Source organism: Styela clava, chromosome 12 (assembly GCF_964204865.1).
Source record: "Styela clava chromosome 12, kaStyClav1.hap1.2, whole genome shotgun sequence".
In the NCBI taxonomy this organism is placed as follows: domain Eukaryota; kingdom Metazoa; phylum Chordata; class Ascidiacea; order Stolidobranchia; family Styelidae; genus Styela; species Styela clava.
The window spans coordinates 17,265,001-17,272,500 of record NC_135261.1 but is presented as its reverse complement, the minus strand read 5'-3'; the positions used below and the strand labels follow the sequence as shown (position 1 = coordinate 17,272,500).

Genomic DNA, 7,500 nt, shown 5'->3' with positions numbered 1-7,500 from the left:
AAGAGTCGTCCTCCACGTTTCGCCCGGCGCCGAAGCGCGCGGACGTCACACTGTGGGATCGACCACAAAACCACCACCGACAACAACTGCACAAAAACACCAACAAACGGCGCCGAGCGACCGCCGGGCTGGGCCGGCGGCACATCGAGCGCGGTGCCCAGAAGCCACCATCGCACTCGGCTGCCTTGCTATGCCAACGTGTTACGCGTGTCGCACGGGGCGGAACCCCGATTGACGGCCGCCCTCTCGGCGGCACCCAAAGACAATTAAGTGCGCGGTCGGCCGGGGCCTACCACCACTTTCGGTAATGATCCTTCCGCAGGTTCACCTACGGAAACCTTGTTACGACTTTTACTTCCTCTAAATGATCAAGTTTGATCGTCTTCTCGACACGCCGACGCGGCCGTTGCCAGCCGCGACGGGGCCGATCCAAGGATCTCACTAAACCATTCAATCGGTAGTAGCGACGGGCGGTGTGTACAAAGGGCAGGGACGTAATCAACGCAAGTTGATGACTTGCGCTTACTGGGAATTCCTCGTTCAAGGGAAACAATTGCAAGTCCCTATCCCAATCACGAATGAGGTTCAACGGGTTACCCGGACCTTTCGGCCTAGGTTAGACACTCGCTGCTTCACTCAGTGTAGCGCGCGTGCGGCCCCGGACATCTAAGGGCATCACAGACCTGTTATTGCTCAATCTCGTGTGGCTAAACGCCACTAGTCCCTCTAAGAAGTTAGACGCCGACCGAGAAGGTCGCGTAACTATTTAGCATGCCAGAGTCTCGTTCGTTATCGGAATTAACCAGACAAATCGCTCCACCAACTAAGAACGGCCATGCACCACCACCCACAGAATCAAGAAAGAGCTTTCAATCTGTCAATCCTACCTGTGTCCGGGCCGGGTGAGTTTCCCCGTGTTGAGTCAAATTAAGCCGCAGGCTCCACTCCTGGTGGTGCCCTTCCGTCAACTCCTTTAAGTTTCAGCTTTGCAACCATACTTCCCCCGGAACCCAAAGACTTTGGTTTCCCGGAAGCTGCCGGAAAGGTCGTCATGGTAACGCCTCCCGATCGCTAGTTGGCATCGTTTATAGTCAGAACTAGGACGGTATCTGATCGTCTTCGAACCTCTGACTTTCGCTCTTGATTAAAGAAAACATTCTTGGCGAATGCTTTCGCAGTAGTTCGTCTTCCGCCGATCCAAGAATTTCACCTCTAACGGCAGAGTACGGACGCCCCCGTCTGTCCCTCTTAATCATTACCTCGTGCTCCGAAAACCAACAAAATAGAACCGAGGTCCTATTCCATTATTCCATGCAACACTATGCAGGCGAACAGCCTGCTTTGAACACTCTACTTTTTTCAAAGTAAACTTATCGGCCACCGCCGACACTCAGTCAAGAGCACCGACGGAGAACCGAAGGTGAGGCGAACGCAACCAGTGACACGCCTTGCGACGGACCGGCGGCGCTCGCCCAAAATCCAACTACGAGCTTTTCAACCGCAACAACTTTAGCATACACTGTTGGAGCTGGAATTACCGCGGCTGCTGGCACCAGACTTGCCCTCCAATGGATACTCGTTAAGAGTTTTAGGATGTACTCATTCCAATTACAGGGCCTCGTTAGAGTCCTGTATTGTTATTTTTCGTCACTACCTCCCCGTGTGGGGAATGGGTAATTTGCGCGCCTGCTGCCTTCCTTGGATGTGGTAGCCGTTTCTCAGGCTCCCTCTCCGGAATCGAACCCTGATTCCCCGTTACCCGTTATCACAAAGGTAGGCACGTAGCGTACCTTCGACAGTTGATAGGGCAGACACTTGAATGATACGTCGTCGGTGCAGAGACCGTACGATCCGCGTGGTTATCCAGAGTCATCAAACGTCACAGGACGAACCCGGTCGGTTTTGATCTGATAAAAGCGCGCCTCCCGAAGTCGGCGCTTAATGCATGTATTAGCTCTAGAATTACCACAGTTATCCACTTCGCTCACGAGACCAAATAAACCAAGACTGATTTAATGAGCCATTCGCAGTTTCGCTTTACGAGAACTCGTACTTGCACCTGCATGGCTTAATCTTTGAGACAAGCATATCACTACTGGCAGGATCAACCAGATAGCTGCGACAGCTGCGCTCGGCCCTTGCTGGGCCGCCCGGCGCGTGCTCGTCGCATTCGTTTAAGACCGAGGCGATCGCCTGCGGCCGTACTCAGCTTCGACAGTCGCTGGCCGCGACGTCCACGCTCTCGCCGGCAGTGCCAGGCGGAGCGATTTGCGTTTTTTCTTTGCTCGCCCTCTCTCGGGCTCGATCCATTCAGTTTCGCACAAACAAGAGCTCTGCCGGCCGCCTGCAGCGGTGCCTAAAACCCGGTCATAACAATGCGACCGTTCTGCTAGGCCGACAAGCGCTCAAGCCAGACTCTCGATCGAACGCCCCCTACATATTAGTCGAGACAACGGCTCGCTCATTAGCATCGCGTTTGTACTTTAACTTTTTTCGGCTCGGCTTCTTTCGACGCCGATGCCGGCGACGCAGCACTCTCTCGCCCGCCAGCCACCGAGAGATGTGTGCGCTCCGACCGGCCCCGCACGCCGCTCTTTCTTGGCTCATTCGAGTTTACTGTCTTTCGCTCTAACATGCCTTACCTAGGGTTAGGTTAGTATGCTTGCACGTTTGTACTTTAACTTTTTTCGGCTCGGCTTCTTTCTTGGCTCATTCGAGTTTACTGTCTTTCGCTCTAACATGCCTTACCTAGGGTTAGGTTAGTATGCTTGCACGTTTGTACTTTAACTTTTTTCGGCTCGGCTTCTTTCTTGGCTAATTCGAGTTTACTGTCTTTCGCTCTAACATGCCTTACCTAGGGTTAGGTTAGTATGCTTGCACGTTTGTACTTTAACTTTTTTCGGCTCGGCTTCTTTCGACGCCGATGCCGGCGACGCAGCACTCTCTCGCCCGCCAGCCACCGAGAGATGTGTGCGCTCCGACCGGCCCCGCACGCCGCTTTTTCTTGGCTCATTCGAGTTTACTGTCTTTCGCTCTAACATGCCTTACCTAGGGTTAGGTTAGTATGCTTGCACGTTTGTACCTTAACTTTTTTCGGCTCGGCTTCTTTCTTGGCTCATTCGAGTTTACTGTCTTTCGCTCTAACATGCCTTACCTAGGGTTAGGTTAGTATGCTTGCACGTTTGTACTTTAACTTTTTTCGGCTCGGCTTCTTTCGACGCCGATGCCGGCGACGCAGCACTCTCTCGCCCGCCAGCCACCGAGAGATGTGTGCGCTCCGACCGGCCCCGCACGCCGCTCTTTCTTGGCTCATTCGAGTTTACTGTCTTTCGCTCTAACATGCCTTACCTAGGGTTAGGTTAGTATGCTTGCACGTTTGTACTTTAACTTTTTTCGGCTCGGCTTCTTTCGACGCCGATGCCGGCGACGCAGCACTCTCTCGCCCGCCAGCCACCGAGAGATGTGTGCGCTCCGACCGGCCCCGCACGCCGCTCTTTCTTGGCTCATTCGAGTTTACTGTCTTTCGCTCTAACATGCCTTACCTAGGGTTAGGTTAGTATGCTTGCACGTTTGTACTTTAACTTTTTTCGGCTCGGCTTCTTTCTTGGCTCATTCGAGTTTACTGTCTTTCGCTCTAACATGCCTTACCTAGGGTTAGGTTAGTATGCTTGCACGTTTGTACTTTAACTTTTTTCGGCTCGGCTTCTTTCGACGCCGATGCCGGCGACGCAGCACTCTCTCGCCCGCCAGCCACCGAGAGATGTGTGCGCTCCGACCGGCCCCGCACGCCGCTCTTTCTTGGCTCATTCGAGTTTACTGTCTTTCGCTCTAACATGCCTTACCTAGGGTTAGGTTAGTATGCTTGCACGTTTGTACTTTAACTTTTTTCGGCTCGGCTTCTTTCTTGGCTCATTCGAGTTTACTGTCTTTCGCTCTAACATGCCTTACCTAGGGTTAGGTTAGTATGCTTGCAAGTTTGTACTTTAACTTTTTTCGGCTCGGCTTCTTTCTTGGCTAATTCGAGTTTACTGTCTTTCGCTCTAACATGCCTTACCTAGGGTTAGGTTAGTATGCTTGCACGTTTGTACTTTAACTTTTTTCGGCTCGGCTTCTTTCGACGCCGATGCCGGCGACGCAGCACTCTCTCGCCCGCCAGCCACCGAGAGATGTGTGCGCTCCGACCGGCCCCGCACGCCGCTTTTTCTTGGCTCATTCGAGTTTACTGTCTTTCGCTCTAACATGCCTTACCTAGGGTTAGGTTAGTATGCTTGCACGTTTGTACTTTAACTTTTTTCGGCTCGGCTTCTTTCTTGGCTCATTCGAGTTTACTGTCTTTCGCTCTAACATGCCTTACCTAGGGTTAGGTTAGTATGCTTGCACGTTTGTACTTTAACTTTTTTCGGCTCGGCTTCTTTCGACGCCGATGCCGGCGACGCAGCACTCTCTCGCCCGCCAGCCACCGAGAGATGTGTGCGCTCCGACCGGCCCCGCACGCCGCTCTTTCTTGGCTCATTCGAGTTTACTGTCTTTCGCTCTAACATGCCTTACCTAGGGTTAGGTTAGTATGCTTGCACGTTTGTACTTAAACTTTTTTCGGCTCGGCTTCTTTCGACGCCGATGCCGGCGACGCAGCACTCTCTCGCCCGCCAGCCACCGAGAGATGTGTGCGCTCCGACCGGCCCCGCACGCCGCTCTTTCTTGGCTCATACGAGTTTACTGTCTTTCGCTCTAACATGCCTTACCTAGGGTTAGGTTAGTATGCTTGCACGTTTGTACTTTAACTTTTTTCGGCTCGGCTTCTTTCTTGGCTCATTCGAGTTTACTGTCTTTCGCTCTAACATGCCTTACCTAGGGTTAGGTTAGTATGCTTGCACGTTTGTACTTTAACTTTTTTCGGCTCGGCTTCTTTCGACGCCGATGCCGGCGACGCAGCACTCTCTCGCCCGCCAGCCACCGAGAGATGTGTGCGCTCCGACCGGCCCCGCACGCCGCTCTTTCTTGGCTCATTCGAGTTTACTGTCTTTCGCTCTAACATGCCTTACCTAGGGTTAGGTTAGTATGCTTGCACGTTTGTACTTTAACTTTTTTCGGCTCGGCTTCTTTCGACGCCGATGCCGGCGACGCAGCACTCTCTCGCCCGCCAGCCACCGAGAGATGTGTGCGCTCCGACCGGCCCCGCACGCCGCTCTTTCTTGGCACATTCGAGTTTACTGTCTTTCGCTCTAACATGCCTTACCTAGGGTTAGGTTAGTATGCTTGCACGTTTGTACTTTAACTTTTTTCGGCTCGGCTTCTTTCGACGCCGATGCCGGCGACGCAGCACTCTCTCGCCCGCCAGCCACCGAGAGATGTGTGCGCTCCGACCGGCCCCGCACGCCGCTCTTTCTTGGCTCATTCGAGTTTACTGTCTTTCGCTCTAACATGCCTTACCTAGGTTAGGTTAGTATGCTTGCACGTTTGTACTTTAACTTTTTTCGGCTCGGCTTCTTTCTTGGCTCATTCGAGTTTACTGTCTTTCGCTCTAACATGCCTTACCTAGGGTTAGGTTAATATGCTTGCACGTTTGTACTTTAACTTTTTTCGGCTCGGCTTCTTTCGACGCCGATGCCGGCGACGCAGCACTCTCTCGCCCGCCAGCCACCGAGAGATGTGTGCGCTCCGACCGGCCCCGCACGCCGCTCTTTCTTGGCTCATTCGAGTTTATTGTCTTTCGCTCTAACATGCCTTACCTAGGGTTAGGTTAGTATGCTTGCACGTTTGTACTTTAACTTTTTTCGGCTCGGCTTCTTTCTTGGCTCATTCGAGTTTACTGTCTTTTGCTCTAACATGCCTTACCTAGGGTTAGGTTAGTATGCTTGCACGTTTGTACTTTAACTTTTTTCGGCTCGGCTTCTTTCGACGCCGATGCCGGCGACGCAGCACTCTCTCGCCCGCCAGCCACCGAGAGATGTGTGCGCTCCGACCGGCCCCGCACGCCGCTCTTTCTTGGCTCATTCGAGTTTACTGTCTTTCGCTCTAACATGCCTTACCTAGGGTTAGGTTAGTATGCTTGCACGTTTGTACTTTAACTTTTTTCGGCTCGGCTTCTTTCTTGGCTCAGTCGAGTTTACTGTCTTTCGCTCTAACATGCCTTACCTAGGGTTAGGTTAGTATGCTTGCACGTTTGTACTTTTAACTTTTTTCGGCTTGGCTTCTTTCGACGCCGATGCCGGCGACGCAGCACTCTCTCGCCCGCCAGCCACCGAGAGATGTGTGCGCTCCGACCGGCCCCGCACGCCGCTCTTTCTTGGCTCATTCGAGTTTACTGTCTTTCGCTCTAACATGCCTTACCTAGGGTTAGGTTAGTATGCTTGCACGTTTGTACTTTAACTTTTTTCGGCTCGGCTTTTTTCGACGCCGATGCCGGCGACGCAGCACTCTCTCGCCCGCCAGCCACCGAGAGATGTGTGCGCTCCGACCGGCCCCGCACGCCGCTCTTTCTTGGCTCATTCGAGTTTACTGTCTTTCGCTCTAACATGCCTTACCTAGGGTTAGGTTAGTATGCTTGCACGTTTGTACTTTAACTTTTTTCGGCTCGGCTTCTTTCTTGGCTCATTCGAGTTTACTGTCTTTCGCTCTAACATGCCTTACCTAGGGTTAGGTTAGTATGCTTGCACGTTTGTACTTTACCTTTTTTCGGCTCGGCTTCTTTCGACGCCGATGCCGGCGACGCAGCACTCTCTCGCCCGCCAGCCACCGAGAGATGTGTGCGCTCCGACCGGCCCCGCACGCCGCTCTTTCTTGGCTCATACGAGTTTACTGTCTTTCGCTCTAACATGCCTTACCTAGAGTTAGGTTAGTATGCTTGCACGTTTGTACTTTAACTTTTTTCGGCTCGGCTTCTTTCGACGCCGATGCCGGCGACGCAGCACTCTCTCGCCCGCCAGCCACCGAGAGATGTGTGCGCTCCGACCGGCCCCGCACGCCGCTCTTTCTTGGCTCATTCGAGTTTACTGTCTTTCGCTCTAACATGCCTTACCTATGGTTAGGTTAGTATGCTTGCACGTTTGTACTTTAACTTTTTTCGGCTCGGCTTCTTTCTTGGCTCATTCGAGTTTACTGTCTTTCGCTCTAACATGCCTTACCTAGGGTTAGGTTAGTATGCTTGCACGTTTGTACTTTAACTTTTTTCGGCTCGGCTTCTTTCGACGCCGATGCCGGCGACGCAGCACTCTCTCGCCCGCCAGCCACCGAGAGATGTGTGCGCTCCGACCGGCCCCGCACGCCGCTCTTTCTTGGCTCATTCGAGTTTATTGTCTTTCGCTCTAACATGCCTTACCTAGGGTTAGGTTAGTATGCTTGCACGTTTGTACTTTAACTTTTTTCGGCTCGGCTTCTTTCTTGGCTCATTCGAGTTTACTGTCTTTCGCTCTAACATGCCTTACCTAGGGTTAGGTTAGTATGCTTGCACGTTTGTACTTTAACTTTTTTCGGCTCGGCTTCTTTCGACGCCGATGCCGG

At 52.6% G+C, this 7,500-nt stretch overlaps 2 non-coding genes across 2 annotated transcripts in view; both read right to left on the bottom strand.

Annotated features, from left to right (window-relative positions):
* Positions 1-7, bottom strand: part of LOC144430974 (5.8S ribosomal RNA) — a 154-nt gene extending 147 nt beyond the window's left edge. Inside the window, exon 1 of the ribosomal RNA XR_013479835.1 lies at positions 1-7. This exon is cut by the window's left edge and continues 147 nt beyond it. This is a non-coding gene — a ribosomal RNA (5.8S ribosomal RNA).
* A 298-nt stretch (positions 8-305) lies between these two features.
* LOC144430875 (small subunit ribosomal RNA) lies at positions 306-2,115 on the bottom strand. Its single transcript, XR_013479788.1, has one exon. It is a non-coding gene; the product is annotated as a small subunit ribosomal RNA (ribosomal RNA).
* Between the last annotated feature and the right edge of the window lie 5,385 nt (positions 2,116-7,500).